Source organism: Dendrobates tinctorius, unplaced genomic scaffold (genome assembly GCF_039654945.1).
Source record: "Dendrobates tinctorius isolate UK_male_01 unplaced genomic scaffold, ASM3965494v1 ptg000107l, whole genome shotgun sequence".
Lineage (NCBI taxonomy): Eukaryota > Metazoa > Chordata > Amphibia > Anura > Dendrobatidae > Dendrobates > Dendrobates tinctorius.
The window spans coordinates 29,079,347-29,105,972 of record NW_027361775.1 but is presented as its reverse complement, the minus strand read 5'-3'; positions in this window follow the sequence as shown (position 1 = coordinate 29,105,972).

Below are 26,626 nucleotides of genomic sequence, written 5' to 3'. Positions count from 1 at the left end.
CCGGACCCCTCTCTTGGTCGGTCATGACGCAGTAGCATAGGAGTAGAGGCAGGGGAGGTTCATGTTGTTTTGTGCTTTTTCTGGGGTGCCGCCCATGATGGCACATCTTACTTCACCGCCATGGTGGCCATCTTTACAGTCAAAATCACAGTCCAATTCACAATTCAATAAATCTGTTCCTTTGCACATTTTAGGTTTCTTATTCCTCAATTCATTCAAATCTTCAGCACACAGGACCCGGTAGCACCTGGCTTCATAATCCTGTTCGTGACACCAAAATGGAGCACCCCCAGGGCCACGGACCGGGTCACCGCCACCATGACACATCCCTTTAAGACACCAGCCTGGTACCAAGTGAGTGAACCCCATTTGCCCTGGGGGTGCTCCACATACATCCGCATGCGTCGTGTTTTCCTATCTTTTACTTTATGGACGCAGGTACATGCGTTTGTATGCGTTCGACCGCGTTTGCTTACTCATGCGTCGTTTTGGGTTGTGTGGCGGAGCGCAGCTAACGCAACATGTTGCAATTTTGGAGATGTCAAATTGCCGCTGCCATACGCATGTGGATGCTTGTGGAAGGAATGCGTCTAAACAACGCATTGCAGTCTATGGGAACACATGCGTACACAAGCACATGTGTTCGCTTGTGTTTGAGTATGCATGTATTTTTCTGAGTAAACATGTCCAGGAACTGGTTTTAGCCACCCCCCCACAAAGATGTATAAAAAGAGGGTGTGGGCACTGTTAGTCCACTACTCTCCAGACTGTGGAAGAGATTTGAAGACTCTAGACTGTGGAAGAGATCTGTGAAGATACTGAATTTACCAAAATGTGAGTATACAAGCTAATGTCTGTGTGTCTGTTTTTCTCCCTGCAGTCTGTAATCATTTCTGTCTCTTTCTTGCAGCATTCATCACCATATCATCATGGCCTCAAGTCCAAAGCACACTGAACACACTGGACAGGAGTCTGAAGTAAGTACATTTGTAACTGATAAGTATTCACTGTCACTTTACATATGTGGCAAAAAAAAATGTATTTTCTTTTACAGAACACTTCAACAAGTGCAGAGGAACAGGAGCAGCAGACTCAGACCCAAGTTCTGTTGGCAAGACGGCGTGTACATTTTTTTTTTTTCTTGACTGTTTATAGTTTTTCTTGACTGTTTTTTCTCTTTTTTTTAATTGTTTTATCTTTCCAACATTAATGTCTTTCTTTCATTTCTAGGTTCCACAACAGGAGGAGGACTACCTGGACAATGACCTCCTGATCACATTAGTGCAGGAGCGAATGGTGTTGTGGGACACCCGGGAGCAGCAGCACTCGGACAACGTGGTGATTCGGCGGCTGAGGAATGAGGTGGCCGGAGCGATGAAGGATGACTGGGACAAAGCCACACCATGAGTCAGAAAGGAATTTTGTAAGTATTGCAATGTGGTCTGTCGCCACAGTGAACCTGTAAGGCCGGGATCACAAAACCGTGTGTGATGCGATAAACTCCTGCGAGTTTCTCTCATCACACACGTTGTGTGATCCCAGCCTAAAGTGCATTGCTTAACCCTTTTTTTTCCCTTCACAGTGAACAAAGTCTAAACCCGTTGGCGTTCGATGAAGGATCGCTTCAACAAGGACCTGAGACAGGAGATCCAAGTTCGCAGTGATGCTGCAGCAAGGATAAGAAAATACAAGTATCACAGGATGCTGGCTTTCCTGAGGCCTGTCCTTGCTCAGAGAATGTAAGTATTTTTGTGTTGTATTCCATTGTGTTTTGTTCCCTAATCTGAATTTTTCCATTCCACAGGAGTTGGCGCTTGTACAATTGTTATTTTTTGGTAGTAATGTTTTCCTTTTCTTTTCACAGAACCTGGAGCAGCACCCTCGAACCTGGATCGTCCTCTCGAGCGGTCCTTCAGCGAACAGCCTCGGAGCAGTCCCAGCCATCCACCAGCGATGCAGCAAGTGGGCCAGAGGCGCAGGCTGGAGAACAGGCAGGTGGTCCATCCGATGTTCCCCTGTCCCAGGCCTCCTCTGCCTCTTTTTTTGTTGGGTCTTCCCGCCAGCCGCAGAAGGCCTCGGACAGGACACTCATGCCCAAGTTTCTTCACTTGAGCTCGGTCTTCCAGAATAGGCTGAAGGCAGTGGGAGATAGACTGGAAACTGGTTTGGCCCATATTGACACACTTTTCCAGGCTGTCAACCAACGCCTTGACCATCTGGAAGCCGACCTCCAGAGACTGGCACACCATTTTTTTTCTGCGATCGAGCGGGGCATGTCGGAACACCTTATGCCTGATTTCCAGCTGAATGTGATGCAGGCCTACAATGCTGCTTACGTTCAGGCTAAGCAGTAGACTCGGTACTACCAGCAGCCACATGTGGCATTTCCAACTGTGCCACCACTTACACGCTTTACCTCAATACCGAGTTCTGCTGCATACCACTGTACGGCCACCACCATGCCCAGTCCTGCTGCACACCACTACAGCGCCACCACTATGCCGGGTGCTGTTGAAAGCCACTCCACCACCACGCTGAGTCCTGCTCCTACACGGCCGTCCAGCAACACGCCGAATCCTACTCCTGCACAGCCGTCCACTGCCACCACCATGCCAGTAATGGAAACAACATGGCCGTCCACTGCCACCACCCTGACGGGTACGAAACGTACACGGCCGTCCACCGCCACCACCATGCCGGTTACGGAACCCACCACTACCACCCTTCCAAGGAGACGAAGAACCCAGCAGCCAACTCATGGAAAACACAAGAAGAAGAGATGGGAAACGAGCTGGGGAAAAAAGAACTGTCGTGCTACCTCCACCACCTTCACCTCACAATGTGCCTGTGTTGTCCAATTTGTCTCTCCCTTCCAATGTGTCTCTCCCGTCCCATGCTTCCACTCCTAATGTGTTTACTTCCTTCCTTGACCTCCTAGACCCCACACATTTCGTTGGCCCTTCCCCTGGAACCCCTTCACTGTCCACCCCTAGCCAATCCTCCCATCTCCACACCCCCAGGTCCATAACATTTCCCCCTCATTATTTTGTAAAAAGTACATTTTTTTTTAAAATAAAATTGTGCTGTATTTCTCCTATCACGGCTTGTTCTTTGTCTCTTTCGTTGCCGGCAACACACACCGTGCACCATCAACACACACATCGCCGTCTACACACACTGTGGTTTGCCACCTCATAGCTCTGTGACACACAATCTGCTCCTCCTTTTCTTTCTTTGATTTACACTGCAGCTTTGCTTCTTGTGTCTTTCATGGAGCTATGAGGTGGCAAAAACACAAAGAGGACTGAAAATTCTCACAAAAAAATTAATTAATACAGAACAAAGGGTCAGGGGTCAGCAATGCTCACCTGCCCAGATGTCAGCACTAGTGCATTCAGGATACTGGGTTTTCTGCATCCTGAGTGCACTAGTTCAGACACACGGGCAGGTGAGTAAAGATATGAGGTGGATTAGCTCTATCATCTCTTCAGTGTGCATTAATCTTTTGGACTATAGATCAATGCAGACTGAAGAGACGATGGAGCTAATGAGAAGTCACCTACCATAGCACTGACAGAGAGAACAGGTGTAGTGTAAAGCATGGGTGACATACATAACCCAATCTGCATGAGACAGGGAGTAGACAGGTGTTTCACTAGAGTTTTTTTTTTATTGTTAGCAAACATTAAAGGTATAAATAAACAAATAAACAAATAAACTGAAGCATATGCCAAGTAAAAATTCTAGGGTTTTTATTTAACAGATATTGACACACAATTTTTTAAAAAGATTCAGTGGATAAATACACACATATATGGACCTGAGAACACAGGAATTAATATACCCACACCATAAACATATTCAAAAAATGGATAAATATCCAGAGCATATAAAAAAGAAAGAAAAATTATATTTATTTTTTAATAGGGACGCACCCTGCTAACTAGGTCATGTATATCCCTTGTATTTACTTGATTTGCTTCCTCCTTCATGTCTAGCTGACTATTGTAAACCTCTAGTAGCATGCTTGCACTTTAACCACTGCACCTTAACATAGCTTTACGTCATCCCTATCTGATTACTGCTATACCTGGTAGCTTATTTTGCACCTTATTATATGGTTTTGTCTCTGCAAGTAATCTAAGTATATTTTTGCACAAGTTTTGAACATTATTTAGCACTATGCACTTTAATGTTATTTATTTATTGCCTTTGGATGCAGAGATAGCAAGCAATTTGAGAGAGAATATATATGTAGACAATTTTGTTGTGAGGAACCATAAAGGTTTTTACATAGAGCTATATGGGCATCTAAATTGAGCTGCAGGAGAACTTTTTTCCTTATTTATGTATCTATGCTTTATGAATGTTATATTGAATACCAAATTTTGCTGCACTGTTTGCAAAGAGAAATATATTGAATTGTATGATATTAATTAACATTCAAGAAAGCTTTGCTCCATACATAAGGTAGCCTTTTCGGAGGAACCCTATTAAAAAATAAGTATAATTTTTCTTTTTTCTTTATATGCTCTGGATACTTATCCATTTTTTGAATATGTTTATGGTGTGGGTATATTAATTTCTGTGTTGTCAGGTCCTATATGTGTGTATTTTTCCACTGAAACGTTTTAAATTGTGTCAATATTAGTGTTGGGCGATACCATCCAATACTGAGAAATATCGGATTGGACCGATACCCAAAAAGTATTGGGTATCACCGATTCCGGAAGTCCCATGCAATTCTTCTTCTTCTTCTTCTTCTTCTTCTTCTTGTTCTTCTTCTTCTTCTTCTTCTTCTTCTTCTCCTTCTCCTTCTCCTTCTTCTTCTTCTTCTTCTTCTTCTCCTTCTCCTTCTCCTTCTTCCTCTTCCTTCTTCCTCTTCCTTCTCCCTCTTCCTTCTCCCTCTTCCTCTTCCCTCTTCCTCTTCCTCCTCCTCTTCCTTCTCCTCTTCCTTCTCCCTCTTCCTCTTCCCTCTTCCTCTTCCTCCTCCTCTTCCTTCTCCTCTTCCTCCTCCTCTTCCTCCTCCTCTTCCGTACAAGAAGGCTGAGGAACTGCCAAGAACCAGCTGACAGTGCTGGAACCCAGATGGGTAGCAGAAGAAACAAGAGCCAGTGGCACAACTGTGGACCAGCTGACGGTGCTGGAACACGGATGGGTAGCAGAAGGTACCCATAATCAACAAAGTTGCAAGGTCGCGAGCAGAATGCAGTTACCGAATCCCACAGTCCAACAGGGGGTGCTTGTCCTATTGGCACTACGGAACCAGCCTTTAGTACCAGAACCCGCAACCCACATAGGAATCACCGAAACTGCAGGCACCATAGACTCGGCTAACCCGACCGCAACACGACAGGACAACGTATTGGTGGCAAAGTGACGTTGACACTACCCGGAAACAGCAGGCGTGCTGGAACCAGGCTGGGCAGGAGGGAGTACCCGTGCCAAAGACACTTCTGAGCAGCAACTGGCGATGTTGGAGCCCAGGGGTCAATCATGCAGCAGGATGAGGCCTACTTGGAGCGAGTTTTATATTGGTTGTACACAACTACTGATTGTAACCGTGCTCCACTTCGGCCTCTGCCTCTGCTGTCTCTAGTATTTCCCCTGGCCTCCAACCCCGCCAGTTGCTGGTCTGAAGTGTCGTCTGCACAATCCACACTTGTTCCTGGGTTACAGGGGTTCTGTCACGTCAGTTGATCCCATGATGTGTGTCCAGCAAGGTCTCCTGCTCTGTCCACATTCCCACTGCTAGTAATGGGAATGGGGACAGAGCAGGAGACATTGCCAGACACACATCAGGGGATCAACTGACGTGACTGAGCCCCAGTAACACAGGAACAAGTGTGGATTGTGCAGACGACACTTCAGAGCAGCGACTGGCGGGGTTGGAGGCCAGGGGAAATACTAGAGACAGTAGAGCCAGAGGCTGAAGTGGACCACGGTTAAAAATCAGTAGTAGTGTGACGGTGTAGGCAGCAGGAGACTTTGCCATTCACACAGTAGGGGAGCAGCTGGCATTACTGAACCCCACAGACACAGGAGCGAGTGTTTCTATCTGTGCGGACGGCACTTCCAAGCTACAACTGGCTGTGTTGGAGCCCAAGATGAAGCATGCAGCAGGCGGAGGCCAACTTGCAGCTGGTTTTATAGAGGTTGTAGACTACTACTGATTGTAACCTTGCTCCACTATGGCCTCCGGCTCCACTGTCTCTAGTATTTCCCCTGGCCTCCAACCCTGCCAGTTACAGCTCTGAAGTGGCATTTGCACAATCCACACTTGTTCCTGTGTTACTGTGGCTCAGTCATGTCAGTTGATCCCCTGATGTGTGTCTGGCAAGGTTTCCTGCTCAGTCCTCATTCACACTACTAGTAATGGGAATGTGGACAGAGCAGGAGACATTGTATCCAGCTTAGAGACCCAAAACTTGAAGGGGGAAGAGCCATCTGGGAGTACAGGGCAAGACATGTAAAACAGCAAAGAGCAGCTGACAGCACAACGGAGGAGTGGATGCCGGTTCAAAGGTTCATGGACCCAAATGAACAATAGTCCAAATAAGGAAGAGGAACAGCATCTGGGTGAAAAATTGTAGCAAAAATTTATTCTGCCAGTACAAAATACAACGTTTCGGCCATATTGTGGCCTTTTTCAAGTATAACATAACAGCACATATGGTGGCCTTTTATAGTGTGGCACAGCCAATCACCATTTAGGTAACACCCATCACAGAAAATCTATACATAAAATACATATAAATACATCCATCAGATACATATATATTCAATAGCACAGTTTATCTAATCGTTAACAATAATGGTCATAATCATATTAGAAATATTGCAAAAGCATTTCATATATAAACAACAATCCCCAAAACAGGCATTGGATAATCTTTCAAAAAATACTGCTATTACGATAAAAACTGCAGATAAAGGTGGGCGGTTTGTGTGGCTGATCCCTTGCATAGCACCGCGCATGCGCGGTGCTCTGTGACGGAGACGTCACGTGACCGGGTCTGCGGGGATGGGCGGCGCACGCGCCGTGACCTGGTGGTGCGCGTCATTAGACTGCGCTCCTGATACAACCTGGCTCTTGCTGATGTGTCATATGGGTGAGAGGGAACTCTGCGAATATATAGGGTTTGTGAGTCCTCATATGATTGGTCCATTAGGGTTGGCGCCATAATTATGTGATTAGGGATTTGCGGTTTATATATGGATATGTATTACTGCAAGTGATTGGTGCGTTATTTCTATGGATACCTTTGATGCATCACGATCATTGGTGGGCTGATTTGGGGATTGTTGTTTATACAGTATATGAAATGCTTTTGCAATATTTCTAATATGATTATGACCATTATTGTTAACGATTAGATAAACTGTGCTATTGAATATATATGTATCTGATGGATGTATTTATATGTATTTTATGTATGGATTTTCTGTGATGGGTGTTACCTAAATGGTGATTGGCTGTGCCACACTATAAAAGGCCACCATATGTGCTGTTATGTTATACTTGAAAAAGGCCACAATATGGCCGAAATGTTGTATTTTGTACTGGCAGAATAAATTTTTTATACAATTTTTCACCCAGACCGGATGCTGTTCCTCTTCCTTATTAGGGCAAGACATGTAGTCTGTCACCATCTGACGGAAACGTTGCCTCCTGCTGACTGGAGCCATCTGTGATGGTGTAGACAATTGTGGCGGACACACAAAACTTTGACACATTTGGTACTCCCGCAGTTTACGCTCCCGATTCAATGTTGGTATGAGGCTTTTTAAGTTGTCCCGGTAGCGAGGATCTAGGAGGGTGTACACCCAATAATCAGCCGTGTAGAGAATGTGGGCGATGCGGCGGTCATTTCTCAGGCACTGCAGCATGAAATCAACCATGTGCTGCAGACTTCCAACTACCAAAGAACCGCTGTCCCTTGCTTGAGGCGTGATCTCTGCCTGCTCTGCATCACCCCACCCTCGCTGTACATCCTGACTAGAGCTTTGTGTACCTCTCTCCTCTGGAGAGATGTCTTCCTCCTCCATCGACTCCTCCTCATCCTCCTCACAAAGTGTCCCCTGCCTAGGCCTTTGTGAGGAACCACGTAGCGCAGACTGTCCAGAAGCAGATGGCATTTGGGACTCCTCATCCTCCACCTCTTCCAAAACCTCATCCCTTAGTGCTGCAGTGTTTTTTTGAAGCAGGCAGATAAGGGGGACAGTCATGCTGACTAGTGCATCATCTGCACTCGCCATCCACGTGGAATCATCGAAGGCACGCAAAACGAGGCAGATGTCCTTCATAGAGGCCCACTCAGTGGTGCTGAAGTGTGACCGGCGCACAGTGCGACTTGTTTGCGCCTGATGCAGCTGGTACTCCATGACTGCTACCTGCTGCTCACACAACCGCTCCAACATATGTAACGTTGAATTCCACCTGGTGGGTAGGTCACATATGATGCGATGTTCCGGAAGGCGTAATCGGCGCTGCAGAGCAGCAAGGCGCGATCTTGCCGTGCTGGAATGCCGCAAGTGAGCGCACTCTATGCGGACCTTGTGCAGCAGTGCATCAGGATCCGGATAGTCCCTCAGAAAGCTCTTCACGACCAAGTTCAGCACATGTGCCAGACATGGGATGGGATGTGAGTGAGGTTGCCTAGGCCAAGAGCTGCCACCAGATTTCGGCCATTGTCACACACTACCAAGCCCGGCTGGAGATTCACTGGCACAAACCACACGTCGCTCTCCTGCTTGATGGCATTCCAGAGCTCCTGTGCTGTGTGGCTTCGATTCCCCAAAGAAATTAATTTGAGTACAGCCTGTTGACGTTTGGCCACGGCTGTGCTCATATCGGTCGTAACAGGCTCCTGCTGCGCTGTTTCTGAGGAACTTGAATAGGAGGAGGAGTCTATGTGTACAGACTGAATTCCTGCAATCCGTGCAGTTGGCAGAACACGTACAGCGCCACTCTCCAGATCTGTACCCGGCTCCACAACATTGACCCAATGGGCAGTGAGGGAAAGGTATCGTCCCTGTCCATGGTTACTGGTCCACGCATCGGTGGTCAGGTGGACCTTGCTACTAACGGCGTTTAGTAGCGCATGTTTTATTTTTCCCTCCATATGTTTCTGCAGGGCAGGGACGGCTCGCCTGCTGAAATAAAAGCGGCTGGGCATGGTGTATTGTGGGACTGCCAATGCCATGAAGTCCCGGAAGGTGTCAGTCTCCACCAGCCTGAATGAGAGCATTTCAAGGGCCAGTAGTTTGGCAATGCCAGCATTCAGAGCTTGTGCTCGGGGATGGATTGCCGAGTATGGCCGCCTTTTATCCCATGCCTGTGCTACCGATGGCTGTCGAGTGGCCTGGGAGTGTGAGGATGACTTGGAACGTGGTGCTGTGGGTGGAATGTCACAGGGTCTCCGGACAACAGTGCCAGAGGTTCTTCCTTGGCGATCCTGTGAGGAAGCCGAACCAGCTGTGTGTGAGCTGGAGGAAGAGGCCCCAACACGAGCTGAAGAGGTGGTAGGTGGTGCCGTACGTTGGCCTACGTCTTCAGTGTGTCTGTGTAACTCCACCTCGTGCTTGGTCCGCACATGTTTCCACATATTAGTGGTATTGAGGTTGTTGACATTTTTCCCTCTTTTGACTCTCTGATGACACAGCTTGCATTTGACAAAGCAAATGTCATCTGCAACTGTGTCAAAAAAGGACCACGCACTGCAAGTCTTGGGAGCCCCCGTTTTGCCTTTTGAAAGAGGAATGCTCCTACCGGGTGCCGAAGTAGAGGCTACAGGCAACCAAGTCTGCCCCCTCCCTCTCCCTCCTGTTTTGGCCGTTCGGGGAATCTCTTCCTCAGAGCTGCTCCCACCACCTTCCTGTTCCTCATGCCATGATGGGTCAAGGACCTCATCATCTACACTCCACTCTTCAAACACCTGCTTCTCCTGGGTTGTCTCGCCAGCACCGTACGCACCAGAAAGTGGCACCTGTGTCTCGTCATCATCTGATGCGTACTGAGGTGTGCTGACCATAGGCACTGGCCCACCCGCCTCTTCAGATTCAGAGGGACAAACAAGTTGCGCATCACTGCATACTCCCTCTTCTTCACATTCTAGAATGCTGCTTGGCTGGCCCCCTCTTTCCAAGCCAACAGATTCAGAGAACAGAAGTAGAGACTGTGATGGCTCCTGTCCAGGGCTCTCTGACTGCCTGGGCACTTTGGCAGGTGGTGAAGAGACAGATGGTTGCTCTTCAGTGCTTTGGCCCTGAGAGGATGTGGAAGTCATTGAAGTCGATGCGTTAGCTGTCATCCATCCGACAACGGCTTCAATTTGTTCCTCCCGCAGCAGTGGGGTACGGCGAGGTCCTACAAAGCTGCGCATAAAGGACTGTTGCCTGCTAAAACTGGGGGCTGCTGACTCACTGGTGCCCGCAGCAGGCACAGAATCCCCACGTCCTCTCCCTGCAGAATCCCCATGTCCTCTCCCTGCAGAATCCCCACGTCCTCTCCCTGCTGAAACTCCACACCCACGCCCACGTGCTTTACTCCCTGCCTTCTTCATCTTGCTAGACTGATAAAGATAGGCAGAAAAGTACAAAGGGGGGGCTTAGTGTGCTTATTCCTGAACAGCTGGTTACAGGTAGAAGAAACACTAATTTTATGAAGTGTGTGTGGACTACACTTTAATAGGAGCTAATGTGGCCTACACAACTTTCAAATGTAGTGTTTGGTGAACTTTATTGCTTTTTTTGTGAAAAAAAACTAAAAGGATGTGACCAAAGATTTGAAAGTGATAGTATCACCAACTTTTTGGAGCTATTACAATGCAGGCAGGTAACCTACAATGCAAAAGATGAGGCTCCAAAAAAATTGGGTAATACTAATCTGGCTGCAGCTGAAGGGCACAAGCCAGAAAAAAGGCTCCTCTATCTACTGCTATATAGTGTTTGCAACCAACCAATGTAGATGGATACAGATGGATGCACACTAATAGGAGAAGAAAAAATGAGCTGCAATTAAAGAAAAATATGTGTGAGGCAGTGACGCACGCTGAGCGGCCTACAACCTGATGTAGCTGCAGGACACACTACTCAGCGTGAGCTACACTCACACACAGTCAGAGACCTCTCAGACAGCCGTGAACAGTGCAGCTAAGTGGGCACTAGCACTGAAAGGCTGCAGAAAGGCTCCGCTGTCTACTACTAGTGTTTGCAACTAACGTATATGGATACGGATGGACGCACACTACATAGAATTTTTTAAAAATAAGCAGCTCAAAAAGAAAAATATGTATGAGGCAGCAGTGAGGCACGCTGGGCGGCATACAACCAGGCGTGGCTGCAGGACCCACTCCACAGCGTGAGCTGCACTCACACAGCCCTTGCAGACAGCTGTGAACACTGCTGCTAGGGAAAAGAAAGCTACAGTGGTGGTTTATGAAGCCTGGTTAAAGCACAATATGTTTTTTAGAATCGCTATTTCTAAATGTCCCTCACAGTCTTCAACAGCAGCCTGTCCCTAACTGAATTCACAGCAGAGTGACCAGAAATGGCGGCGGCGGCTTTTATAGTGCATCATGACATCATTTCAGCAGCCAATCACAGCCATGCCATTAGTTGGCGCTATATAAATATATATTTATATTTATATTTATATATATATATTTATATACATATGTTGGCGCTATATAAATAAAAATTATTATTATTATTATATAGTTAACATGCCTACATGCCTAACAGGATGTGCCCACACTTCTGAGGATTCCCATTGGCTGAATCAAAGCGAGCGGGCTCATAGCATTATGGGAACTTCCGATTCCGGTATCCGATATGAAAAAAGTATCGGAAGTCAGTATCGGAATTCCGATACAGCTAATATCGGCCGATACCCGATACTTGCGGTATCGGAATACTCAACACTACTAAAATCTTCATCTGTATGGGAACCTAATGTGAATCCGCTCTTGGACTGAAATCCATATCTCTGTGGAGGGGTAGGGTCCTGCTGTGATTAAAAATGCCTATTTAGTCTAAGAGATGACTGGCATTAGGTTAGGTCCTGGAAGCGAGAATCGCCTTAACGTGGCTTCCGGGTATAAATGAATTGGCCAATTTATGGGCTAAGCATTCTCAATTTTTCATATTTCTAGTGCAGTAATGCACTTCAATTTTCATATTTCATATTTGCATGCTATGGTGCTACAGAGTGCTGCTTTATTTGTTTGATTGTATATGAGTTGGTGACTCTAGGTAAGCACCTGTTAAGACCTAGTTTATGTGTGCATGTGACGGTCATTTTTTTAAAATTTGCAGCACACATTAGGCATCAAAGAGTGCTACAGTCAAAGAAAACTGAGGAATCCACTTGATGTAGTATCAGCCAAACCCTTCACGGGAACTAAAGCAATGTAGAAGGAAAAAATGAACATTTTACTTTAATCCCAAATATTTTATTTTCACAAGGGTAACAGGAGAAAATAGACTCCAAAATTTGCTGTTCAATTTCTCCTGAGTATGCTGATATCCGAAACTACTGTTTGTGTGCACCACAGGGCTTTGAAGGAAAAGAGCACTGTTTGACTTTTTGAATGCAAAAAGTGCCTGGAATTGAGAGCGGATGCCATTTCCCCAGGTGCTTCACAGATGTTTATAACGTTCAATCGTTAAAATAAAAGATCTATTGTGTAAATAAAAGATCAAAAATACATTTTAGCCCCAATTTTACAAGGGTAATAGGAGAAAATATACCCCATACGTGGAGGAAAACTACTGTTTGGGTGCACAGTATGGCTCAGAACGGAAGGACTGATGTTTTGAAACACAGACTTTGATGGAGTGGTCTGCTGACGTCATGTTGCATTTGGAGAGTCCCTGATATGTTTAAACAGTGGAAACACCTCACAAATTACACCATTTTGGAAATTACACCCCTCAAACAATTTATCCAGGGATATAGTTAGTATTTTTAACCCACAGTTTGCCATTAGTTTGCCATATTGAAAATTTTCATTTTTTTTAACAAAAACGTTGTTTTAGCCTCAAATTTGTACTTCTCACAATGAATAATAAGTAATAAACAGACCCCATAATTTGCTACGCAATTTTTTCCGAACGCAATAATTTCCAATGTGTGGTCAAAAACTGTTGTTTGGGCACATGGCAGGGCAATACTCGTGTACTGCAGTACATGAGACCTGTCCTTGGTCTTACTGGTAGAGCCTGTGATACCAAGCTGGGTATTTGTAATAATAATAATAATAATATTATTAATCTTTAAATCTTTATTTATATAGCGCCAACATATTCCGCAGCGCTTTACAGTTTAACAGTTCCAAACATAAGTCGTAAGTAACAACGTTAACAATACAATAAATAAAGCAAAATAAGATGACCCTGCTCATATTACAATCTACAGTGAGGTGGGGGAGATACAAAGTACAGGTGTGTATTTACAATGATGTATTTACAATGATGGTCCAGCCATCTGAGGGAGTGAGGGATGGATGGAGATAGTGAATGGGCTACACACGCACACTTACACATAGAATGACTGTGATTAGTGAACTGTGATAGGTCGCTCTGAACAAATGTGTTTTGAGGGAGCACCTGAAACTATGCAAATTGTGGATAGTCCTAATTCCTTGGGGTAGAGCATTCCAGAGGATTGGTGCAGCGCGGGAGAAGTCTTGGAGTCGGGAGTGGGTGGTACGGATTAGTGTCGAGGTTAGTCGAAAGTCGTTTGCAGAGCGCAGCAGTTGGTTAGGCCAATAGACAGAAATGAGGGAGGAGATGTAGGGGTGTGCTGCACTGTGGAGAGCTTTGTAGGTGAGAACAAGTACTTTGAATTGGAGCCTATAATGAATGGGCAGCCAATGTAAGGACTGGCGAAGAGCAGATGTGTCCGAGTACTGATTAGCCAGATGGACGATCCTGGCCGCTGCATTAAGTATGGACTGGAGAGGGGATAGTTGAGTAACGAGGAGGCCAATTAATAGAGCATTGCAGTAATCCAGGCGGGAGTGGATCAATGCTACAGTGAGGGTTTTTGTTGCTTCCATGGTGAGAAACGGGTGGATTCTAGAGATGTTCTTTAGGTGTAAGCGGCAAGAGCGGGCAAGAGATTGTATATGGGATGTGAAGGAGAGATTGGTGTCAAACATAACACCCAGACAGCGCGCCTGCTGCCGGTGTGTTATTGTGGTGCCACCCACGGAGAGGGAAATGTCAGATTTAGGGAGGTTAGTAGATGGCGGGAGCAGAAGAAGTTCAGCTTTGGAGAGCTTGAGTTTCAGATAGAGTGCGGACATGATGTTGGAGACTGCGGACAGACAGTCACTGGCGTTCTTTAGTACAGCGGGGGTAAGGTCGGGGAATGATGTATATAGTTGAGTGTCATCAGCATAAAGATGGTACTGAAAGCCAAATCTGCTGATGGTCTGTCCAATTGGGGCCATGTAGAGAGAAGAGAAGGGGGCCAAGGACAGGACTGAGCCCTGAGGTACCCCAACAGCGAGAAGAAGAGGAGATGATGTGGAGCCAGAGAACAAAACACTGAAGGAGCGGTCAGAAAGATAGGAGGAAAACCAGGAGAGCAGTGTCCTTAATGCCTAGTGACTGGAGCCTAGAGAGTAGAAGATGGTGGTCAACAGTGTCAAAAGCTGCAGATAGGTCATGAAGAATGAGCAGAGAGTGGTCACCATTATGTTTTGCTGTCAGAAGGTCATTGGTCACTTTGATGAGTGCAGTTTCAGTTGAATGTAGGGGACGAAAGCTGGAGTGTGAAGGGTCTAGGAGGGAGTGAGTGGAGAAGTAATGGGTAAGGCGGGAGTAAACTAGGCACTCCAAAAGTTTAGAGATGAAGAGGAGATTGGAGACTGGTCTGTAGTTGTTTGTGCAGGATGGGTCGAGACCGGGTTTCTTTAGTAATGGAGTAACAATGGCGTGTTTGAAGGAGGATGAGAAAATGCCCGAGGCGAGGGAGTGATTAAAGATTGCAGCAAGGTGAGTTGTGACGACTGGAGAGAGACTGCAGGAGATGTGAGGGAATGGGGTCGGTAGTGCATGTGGTCGGACAAGAGGAAGAGAGGAGTCTGGAGACTTCTTCTTCTTCTGTGATGGGATCAAATTGTGTAAAGTGAGCCAGGGGAGATGCAGGAAGGGATGGGAGTCACAGCACTTTGTGGTTGGAAGCAGATTTCCTGACGGATATTATCTATTTTTTCTGTAAAGTGGGAGGCCAGGTCGTCAGCACAAGTGTCTGTGATAGGGGCTTGTGCTTTTAGCCTGAGGAGGGAGTGAAAAGTGTCAAAAAGTTTCTTGGGGTTGTTGGCTAGTGAGGAGATCAGGGTGGTGAAGTAGGTCTGTTTGGCGAGGTGAAGGGCAGCATTATAGGTTCTTAACATAAATTTGAAGTGGATGAAGTCTTCTGGTGTGCAGGTTTTTCTCCATAGGTGTTCAGCACTCCTAGAGCATCGCTGGAGAAGTCGAGTTTGCGCTGTGAGCCAGGGCTGTTTTACTCTATGCTTGGATTTTCTGAGGGTGAGGGGAGCTAATTGGTCAAGGGTGCTTCTAAGAGTGTCGTTGTAGTGACGAACAGCCAGATCAGGACAGGAAAAAGAGGAGATTGGGGATAGTGATGAGTGTAGGGAGTCTGAAAGTGTCTGAGGGTTAATGGCTTGTAGATTTCTGACTGTGTAGTAGGTAGGAGTGAGCTGGGGTGGGCGAGGATTTGTGAGCGTGAAGGAGAGAATGTTGTGGTCAGAGAGTGGAAGAGGTTAGTTATTTAGGTAGGAGATTGAACAGAGCCAGACAAAGACAAGATCAAGGGTGTTACCGTCCTTGTGTGTCTCAGAGGTTGAAAGCTGCGAGAGGCATAGAGAGGTGGTTAGTGATAGAAGCTGGGATGCAGATGTGGAAGTACGGCTGTTAATGGGGATGTTGAAGTCTCCCAGGATAAGAGTTGGTAGTTCTGAGGACATGAAGTGCGGCAGCCAGGCTGAAAAGTTGTCAAGGAAGTGGGTGGCTGAGCCTGGCGGCCGGTATATGACCGTAACTCTGAGGGAGAGGGGACGGAAGAGCCTGATGGTGTGGTGTTATGAACGGGTAGCCGAGGAGGAAATAAAAAACAACAAGCTAAGTCTCAGAAAACCAAAGAGTTTGGTAATTATGCAGACCCCTGATCCTAACACGCAACTAGCAGCAGTCGTGGAGCGTTCCTATGGTGGTCCTAGATGCCTCGTCACAACCGGAGGAACTAAATAAGCCTAAAGCAGGAAAAGGGGAAAACTAACTGCCCCAGAGCAGACCCCAAAGGAGAGACAGCCCCCCACATGTATTGACGGTGAAAAAAGATGAAAACACAAACAAAGGCAGGAAAATAGGCTGAGCAAATGATGGGGCCAGACTAACTAGAAAGGACAGGAAAGGAAAGACACTGTCTGCAGTCTGCCAAAAAACCCTACAAAATGTCCAACACAACTGATAGCAAAATTAATCCTGAAGTCACTAGACTTCTCCCACTATATCAGCACTCTGAAATATTCTGAGACAGAGCAAAAAGAGGCCAATCTAATAAGGGACAAAAGCAAGGCAATTTGGCAAATAAGAGTGGAAATTCAACACAGCCCAGCCGGGCTGGCTGACCACGCGTAAAACTGAAAAGACCAACAAGAGCAAGTGTGAACATTAGCAAAAAACAAACTTATCTTTAGAAGACTGGAACAGAGCTGAGTCCAAGACCTGAGAAACAGACTGAATCACCAGCAACAGGATAGGGCATCGGCTGTCTTATATCCAGTCTGATACTCCAGAGATCCAATCACTCTCTTCCTCACCAGGTGGCAGATCACTACCACTCAAACCAACCTCACCACCTCCCGTCACCACCAGAGGGAGAACGGAGGGGGAACTCTCAACTGGTGGAGCAGAAAATGAGCTCATAACAGTGTGGACCTCAAAAGAAGGGAATGAGAGTGATGGAACTGGGGGGATGACCTGGAAAGTGCATTGTGGGGAAAGGAGTATGCCGACTCCACCACCATGTCTGTTTGTTGGTCTCGGGGAATGAGAGAATTGTAAGCCACTGTCATGACGCACTCACCTGGGGGCGGGACCTTGGTCCCGACGTCATCTCTTCCGGAGCCGCGGTTGCTCCGGGGGTCCCGCCGAGTGCGCACTCGCACCTCTCGTACCTAGGTTCCTGTCTCCTCCATGTTATGTGTGTGCTTGCGCGCTCCTCTCAGTTCGGCCTCCAGGTCCGTCCTCTCTATGGTACTGGAGGACTTGACCCGGAAGCCCTAGCGATCATGTGCTATATCAGGCTGCCTCTTCCTAGGGGAGGTGCCTGATTATTGTTGTGCTTCCTGGCTTGGTCTGCCGTGCGCTGTATTTGGGTCCCCTGCCTTGCACTCTGTTGTGCCTCTTGGCACACGTTCTGAACCTGCACTCTGCCTTGTACTCAGTTGTGCCTCCTGGCACACACTCTGATCCTGTGCTCCGTCTTACACTCAGCTGTGCCTCCTCGCACATGCTCTGATCCTGTGCTCTGTCTTGTACTCAGTTGTGCCTCCTGGCACACACTCTGATCCTGAACTCTGTCTCTTACTCAGTTGTGCCTCCTGGCACACTTTCCAATCCTGTACTCTGTCTTATGCTCAGTTGTGCCCTCTGGCACACACCCTGCTTCAGTACTCTGTTACACCTCTTGGCACACCTGCTGCCTGACTCAGTGATCTGACGTGCTCCTTTGCACGCATCCTGCTTTACTCACACCCGGATGTACGAAGTCGCTGTATACCACGTGTTCCCGTGCCCATGCTTTACACGTTCCTGCAGACACATTCACTCAGTCGTGTCTCCTGTGAGCCGGCCCCCTGGTGCCAGCAGCCGTGGTACCTCACCCCCTGGGGCTTGCCCCTGACACTCCCTGTATAAGGGGGTGGTATTCACTAGGTCAGCTCACCCTGGGGGGGTTGGTGCCATGACCCAGAGGGTCCACTCCAGGAGTCGTCACAGCCACCATAGGAAATGGCAGCAGGAATGACAGTGTCAGAATCCTGAATCCAGGTTTCAGTGAGGGCCAACAGATTAAGAGAGTTGTTTAGAAAGTAGTTGTGCAGGAAAGGAAGCTTGTTACATACAGACCGTGGATTCCAGAGGGCACAATTAAAAGATGGAGATGAGGGAGTGCAAGTGATATTATTAAGATTATTATGGTTTCGATATGAGGTAGGGTAGGGGTTGAGGTTGGGGGATGGTGGACCAGGGTTGGGGGAGATGTCCCCTGAAATCAGTAGGATTAGGAAGATAAAGAGCAAATAGTTGTGGGAATTGTAAGTAGTATTTTTCTGCGATGTGTTTGGGCAAGATAGGCTGAGGTTTTTCAGGAAGATGAGAAGTGCATGGGAGCTGTACATGGGAGAGGGAAGTATAGAGGAGCTGAAGTGTATGAGTCGTGATGGAGGGGGGCTCGGGCGGTGAATGTGGATGGCAAGGGAGCACAGGAGGATAGAAATAAAGCATGGTTAAAAGGGAGAGCAAAGTGTGGGTTACCTGATTCCTGCCCTGATTATTCTGTGATGGTGTGCTTATGGGATGCCACCCCACACTGCGTCTGCACCCCATTTGTAACCAATTAAATACCACTACCGCAATCAACAGCGGTATTTAAGGGGTTAATTGACCCTGATCGGTTCCAAAACTGGCCGTGGATGATACCATAGGGTGTCAGCCATCATTTACAGCTGACACCCATTGGAATTTCATTCATTATACACTTATTCCTCAGTGTTGTTAAAAAGCGTCTGTCGCTAAAAGGCGTATCGGTGGTTGTTAACCCCTTTCCTACAATGGACGTAATATTCCGTCCATGTGACCTGGGACCTAAGTCCCATGGACGGAATATTACGTCATGCCCTTTAATGCGACATCGCGACTTAAGTCGCAGTGATCGCATTAAAATGCCGACGCCATCTTACCTCAGGATAGATGGCCTTGGCAACCCGGGCAGTCTCCGCCCTGGCCCGACCCTCTGTGAGCTGTGATTACCTGTTCAATTCAGAACAGCCAATCACAGCACTTCTCTTTGTTTCAGATTGGCTGAAACAACAGGATCCTAGGCTAGGATCGAGTACCGATGTACTCAATCCTAGGACCGGTGCCTGGCAATGCCAGGCACTGGAGAAAAGCCCCCAGATTGGCGCGATCGCCGATCTAATCGATCGCGCCAATCGCAGCGCACAGCAGCGCAACATCGCCGCTGTGCCCGGATCGGTGCTGTTATAGCTCCGATCCTAGGCCAGAGCCTAGGACAGGCCCAGCAGGGCCTGCAGGAAGTGGTTGGCGCGATCGATTAGATCGGCGATCGCGCCAGCCACAGGGCACAGCTGCGGTCACGCTGTGACCGCTCTGTGCCCTGCTGATGACCTGGCCATGACCTGCCTAGGAATCGGAGCTGTGAGCTCCGATTCTAGGCAGCTACCATGGTCACCAGACAGAGCAGGGATTGGTGGGATCGATGTAATCATTCGATCCCACCAATGACAGGTCACAGCAGCGATGTAACCGTTCTGTGACCTGCCTCTGACCTGTCTGACCTGTCGGCAGGGGTCCGCACTCTAGCTGGGGATTCCTGCAGAGAGGTCGGATGCAGCAAGAGCTCCTGTGCTGGGTATTGTCGTGCCACAGCTTGTAGCATCACAATCCCTGCAGAAGAAAGAAGAAAGAATACTACAACTGTAAGTGTTAATTGATCCTTGATCCCCTGCCCAATCTATCTTCATCCCCCATCCCCCCTCCAACCCCCTTTTACCCCCCTCTGCCCTTCCTTTAGCGCCGCCTCCGTGAGCAGCCGCTGAGCGTTGGTCGAGCAGTTCACCAATCAACACTCGTGCTCGCTTTTTTTTCCTTAGCCCCCATTGCGCCACCTCCATACACACATCCCGCAGCCACAAAACTTGGATAAGTGACAAACGTCACTTATCCAAGCTTGTGCCTGCCGTTTTTCATTTTTTTCACCCCCCTTTGTGCCACCTATCTACAACCCTAACTGTTGATCCCCGCCCAATCTCTCTTCATCCACCCCAATCCCCCATCCCCCTTCCCCCTATTTTTACCCCCCTCCACCCCACTTTTGCGCCACCTCCGTGCGCAGCCGCCGAGCGTTGATCGGTGACGCAGTTCACCGATCAACACTCGTGCTCGCTTTTTTTTCCTTAGCCCCCTTTGCGCCACCTCCGTACACACATCCCGCAGCCGCAAAACTTGGATAAGTGACACACGTCACTTATCCAAGCTTGTGCCTGCCGTTTTTCATTTTTTTCACCTCCCTTTGTGCCACCTAACTACAACCCTAACTGTTGATCCCTGCCCAATCTCTCTTCATCCACCCCAATCTCCGCATCCCCCTTCCCCCTATTTTTACCCTCCTCCACCCCACTTTTGCGCCACCCCCATGCGCAGCCGCCAAGCGTTGATCGGTGATGCAGTTCACCGATCAACACTTGTGCTCGCTTTTTTTCCTTAGCCCCCTTTGCACCACCTCCGCACACACATCCAGCAGCCACTAAATTTTGATAAGTGACGCCGTTCACTTATCATATCTAGGACCTGCAGTTTTAGACTTTTTTTCACAGGTATTTTGCTCCCCATTTCCTTTTAGCTTTTTCTTACAGGATAGTGTGCACCAATCACTAGCCCCCCCCCACCTACACAGTTATAAATAAAGTACACCCAAGCACCATATTTACACAAAAAAATGTCCCGCCCATCACGTTCCTCCCAACAGCGCTATTCAATGGAGGAGGCATATGCTTTACTTGCCTCCGACACTGATAGCGAGGATGACGATCCGACTTTTCTTTATTTTTCGGATTCTTCATCCTCTTCCTCTTCCCCCTCCTCATCTTCCTCCTCGGGTCCTGCGGAACCGCCACGCAGATGCTCCAGGACAGAAGATGAGGCAGCGCCCACCATGCCCGCAGCTGATTCAGCAGACCCTGTGTGGACCTCGCCCCCCGAAAATTACGAGCCACTGATTCCAGAATCAGGAATCAAGTTTGACACCACCGGCCTCACAGAAATTGACTTTTTCAAAGTCTTTTTCTCTGAGGATTTTGTTAACTTCATGGTGGAGCAAACTAATTTGTAAGCTCGGCAATTTTTGGAGTAAAACCCACGTTCATCCTATACTAACTGGTCTCCTGTGGACGCAGTTGAAATGACGCAGTTTTGGGGCCTGGTCCTCCACATGGATATCCTGAAGAAGCCTGAAATTCAACAATATTGGAGTGTTGATATTTTATACAACACTCCAGTGTTCCGAATGGTCATGGTCCGGACGCGTTTTCAGGCCATCCACAAGTTTCTGCATTATAATGATAATGCACAGTGTCCTGCACGAGATGACCCCAACTTTGACCGTCTGTTCAAAGTTCGGCCGGTCATCGAACACTTCAACAAAAAGTTTGCTGAAGTGTACGTGCCCCAAAGGAACATCTGCGTGGAAGAGTCCTTGGTCCATTTTAAGGGCAGGCTCAGATTCCGTCAATATCTGCCCAGTAAGAGGGCCAGGTACGGAATCAAACTCTATAAGCTGTGTGAGAGTACCTCAGGGTACACCCACAGGTTTAGTGTATGAAGGAAAGGACACCAGGATTGAACCCCCTGAGTGTCCTGTCATGGGAGTGAGTGGGAAAATTGTGTGGGATTTGGTGCACCCACTGCTGGATAAAGGTTATCACCTCTACACTGATAACTTTTATACCAGCATCCCACGCTACAAATCCCTCTCTGCGCGAGGTACCGCAACTTGCGGTACTGTATGCAAAAATCAGAGAGGCCTCCCGAAGACGCTACTTGGGCAGATGCTCCGAAAAGGTGAGAGCAGGGCCCAATGTAGTGAGCACCTGCTGGTGGTCCAGTACGAGGACAAGAGGGATATCCTTCTCTTGACCACCATACATGGTGATGGTAGCGCCCTCAGCACTGTACGGGGTACCTCTGCACAGGTCAGCAAACCTGAATGTGTGCTGGGGTACAATAAAAACATGGGGGGCATTGATCGCTCCGATCAACTCCTCCAACCGTACAATGCTTTGAGAAAGGCCAAGGTGTGGTACAAAAAGCTGGCCGTGCACATCGTCCAATTGGCAATGCTCAACGCATTCTGCTGTCACAATGTGCACACCACACCGATACGTCGTACCTTGAGTTCCAGGAGGTAGTGGTTAAGGCCCTGATGTTTGGCACTCTGGAAGGAGCGGGCCCCAGAACTTCCGGAACTTAAGGTGCTCGTATTGTACCAGGTCAGCATTTCCCGGGGGAGGTCCCGCAAACTGGAAAAAAGGTAAATTGCAAAAAAGGTGCTGAGTGTGTTACAAAAACGGAATACGCAAGGACACCATTTATCAATGCGACACCTGCCCCGAAAAACCTGGCCTGTGTATGAAGGATTGCTTCAAATTGTACCACATCTCAATGCACTACTAAATTACTTTACCGGAAACATTAGATTAGTTGGGGTACATCTAGATAAGCTCCTTGGGGGTCTAGTTTCCAAAACAATGTCATTGTGTTTTTTTTTTACTATTTAGGCACATCAGGGGCTCTGCAAGTGGAAAATGACGCCCGCAGACCATTCCATCTAAGTCTGCATTCCAAAACGTCACTCCCTTCCGATCCCCAACGTGTGCCTAAACAGTTTTTTCCCACATATGGGGACCAGCGTACTCAGGACAAATCAGACAACAACTTTTGGAGTCCAATTTCTCCTGTTACCCTTGGGAAAATGAAAAATTGGGGACTAAACGATCATTTTTGTGGGCACAAAATAGGATTTTTTATTTTCACGCCTGGGCAGTATAAACTTTAGTGAAACACTTGGGAGTTCAAAGTTCTCACCACATATATAGATAAGTTCCTTAGGGGTCTAGTTTCCAAAATGGGGTCACTTGTGTGGGGTTTCTACTGTTTAACTACATAAGGGGCTCTGCAAACGGAGCATGACGCCCGCAGACCATTCCATCGTTAGTCTGCATTCCAAAGCGTCACTTCTTCCCTTCTGAGCCCCGACATGTGCCCAAACAGTAGTTTTCTCCCACATAAGGGGTACCAGCGTACTCAGGACAAATTGGAAAACAACTTTTGGGGTCCAATTTCTCCTGTTAAGCTTGGGAAAATTAAATATTGGGGACTAAACAATCATTTTTGTGGGCTCAAAATAGGATTTTTTATTTTCACGCCTGGGCAGTATAAACTTTAGTGAAACACTTGGGGGTTCAAAGTTCTCACCACGCATCTAGATAAGTTCCTTAGGGGGTCTAGTTTCCAAAATGGGGTCACTTGTGGGGGGTGTCCACTGTTTGGGCACATTGGGGGCTCGTCAAACGCAATATGGCGTCCAATCTCAATTCCAGCCAATTTTAGGTTGAAAAAGTCAAACGGCGCTGCTTCCCTTCCGAGCCCTGCCGTGCGCCCAAACAGTGGTCCCCCCCATATATAGGGTATCAGCGTACTCAGGACAAATTGGACAACTTTTGGGGTCCAATTTCTCCTGCTACCTTTGGGAGAATAAAAAATTGGGGACTAAACGATCATATTTGTGGAAAAAATATGATTTTTTATTTTCACGCCCAAGCGTTATAAACTCCTGTGAAGCCCTAAGGGGTTCACGGTGCTCACCACACATCTAAATAAGTTCCTTAGGGGGTCTAGTTTCCAAAATGGGGTCACTTGTGGGGGGTGTCCACTGTTTGGGCACATTGGGGGCTTGCCAAACGCAATATGGCGTCCAATCTCAATTCCAGCCAATTTTAGGTTGAAAAAGTCAAACGGCGCTGCTTCCCTTCCGAGCCCTGCCATGTGCCCAAACAGTGGTCCCCCCCACATATAGGGTATCAGCGTACTCAGGACAAATTGGACAACTTTTGGGGTCCAATTTCTCCTGCTACCTTTGGGAGAATAAAAAATTGGGGACTAAACGATCATGTTTGTGGAAAAAATATGATTTTTTATTTTCACGCCGGGGCGTTATAAACTCCTGTGAAGCCCCAGGGGGTTCAAGGTGCTCACCACAGATCTAGATAATGGTATAACACCGCGCAATACTGGGAAACTCAAAAGGGTGAATCAGATTACTCACTTGTAAATAAATGGAAAAAATGGACTGTCCTGAAGCTGTTTGCCTGTACTTGAATATATGTGATGCCTTTTAATTAGATGAAAAAGCAGTTAAAATAAAATAAAAATACAACCAGTGATAAATAAATGAACACTAATGTTTGCCTGAAAGTGAACCCCTTAAGGGTTAAAAACACTGACCTGAACTTGTTCACAATAGTGCATCAGACTATGTAGACGGCATACCATGAAACAGCTGTAGTATGGATATCAGAAAGAAAGGTGCATCAAAATCTTGATATGATTTAAAATGCTGAGCCAAAAAATAAATAATGAATAAAGGAATATACCACCAAATATTAGTTGACTGGTTAGAGGCTGTATGCTAACCTTGCTGGGTGCTATTTTTTAAGTGTCCTCAGTTGAACCAGGAATAGCCTGAATGCTGTGCAAATGCACATGAAGGCAGACCACCTGCAACGTGGATGATTATCAGTAATGGCCTGTGCCCGCTAATGTGGTGCAGGAATATGTGGCACTCACTTGGCTGACAGGTGATCAATGGTGCAGGCGTGAGGGTGATAGCCGCTGCTGTTAAACTGTGAAGCAGTGGGAGCCGCCGCTGCCTCGCGTGCTCCAGCCGTGAGCAACGCTAAGGAGAGCAGCGCGTGGTGTAGCGTGACGTCACACTAGGGGAAGGATGGTGGTTCGCAAGTGGCACAAATCCGACGCATTTCGAGAGAAGACTTCTCTCTTCATCAGGGATGTGCCTCCCAGTGTGTGAACCATCTTTATATAGCATTCTAAGCCTGTATAGAATGATCACCTGACCCATTGGAGCCTGGCTTGAACTCCTCCTATCTTATATAAAGAGACTAGTGTGTCTGCACAAACAAAGTTGATTGTGGCTACTTGTGGTTAACCCTTGGTCAAACAAAGAGGGCTTGAAGATAAATCATATTGGTTCCAAAACGTTTTTGTAAAATGGATATGAAGAAATAAAAAATGAAAAATACTAAAAAATGGGTAATAACCTTTATTCAGACACATATTAAAAACTATGACTGAAAAAATAAAAAATCATGTAGAGGAGTCTCCTTTATGGGCATACAAATAGTCCGACCAAACCTCAGAAGGGGTGACTATCTCAAAGCTATGTCTCAAGTAGAATCCAGATGGATATACACCCTGGATAGTTTGGCCCCAATAGGCTTGAATCATGAAATAGAACTATATGCGTTCTAGTTCTTCCGCTTTTTTACCTTTTTTTAATCTTTTTAACCTTTTTTACTTTCTTCACCTTAATTAATTTAATTTTTTCCTTCCATGTTGCTTCTGCTCCTGTGAAGCGCCTGAATGGTTAATAATCTTCTTGAATGTAGCTTGAGGGGTGCAGTTTTTAGAATGTTGTCACTTTTGGGTATTTTCTGCCATATAGACCCCTCAAAGTGACTTCAAATGTGAGGTGGTCCCTAAAAAAATGGTTTTGTAAATTTTGTTGTAAAAATGAGAAATCGCTGGTCAACTTTTAACCCTTATAACTTCCTAACAAAAAAAAAATTTGTTTCCAAAATTGTGCTGATGTAAAGTAGACATGTGGGAAATGTTATTTATTAACTATTTTGTGTCACGTAACTCTCTGGTTTAAGGGCATAAAAATTTCAAAGTTTTTCTAAATTTTCTCCATAAATTTCCATTTTTTTCATAAATAAACGCAAGTTATAGCGAAGAAATTTTATCACTAAAGTGAAGTACAATATGTCACGAGAAAACACTGTCAGAATCGCCTAGATCTGTTAAAGCATTACCTCATAAAGGGACAGTGGTCAGAATTGTAAAAATTGGCCCAGGAATTAACGTGCAAACCACCTTTGGGAGTGAAGGGGTTAAGGGGTTAAAGCATGAACTTTCATTAGCAAAAAAATTGCACCTCTTCTCAAATCTCCCTGAAAATCCCAGCGCTAAGAAAGAAAATGGACAGTTGTATTCTCTCCAAGACTGTTTGTTTCTAGATTGGCAAACAGTGGGGGCAAAATTATCCTCTATTCACTAACATCACTCATCTTTAGGTTTCGTGCCTCTTCAAGAGTAGCACTACAGGGGTCCGTACTATACTAATTCGTAAAAGGTTCTTGAAAACATTATCGTTCTATTATATATTTTATGTCAAGACCAAGATATCAGTGAGCGAAATCAGTGATGCTCCCTAGCTGTAACCATAGTAACAGTCACTAAAGTCCACAATTTGTTTCTATAATTACAGCTATAGAGCGGCTGTTTTGCAATATTCCTATAAAGTATAATAGCTATTTTGAATTTTGGCAAATGATCTCCTCAGAGATCTCGCAGTATGCTATATCCTAGAAAATAACTTGGGCTTTTTACAACTTTTTTTTTACATATCTATCTATCTACACCCTCACTGTATAAAGCATGTGAACATTTTCTCTCTAAATCCAAGAATATAATAACCTTGAATAAGCACAGGAGCGCCAGCTACTAAACT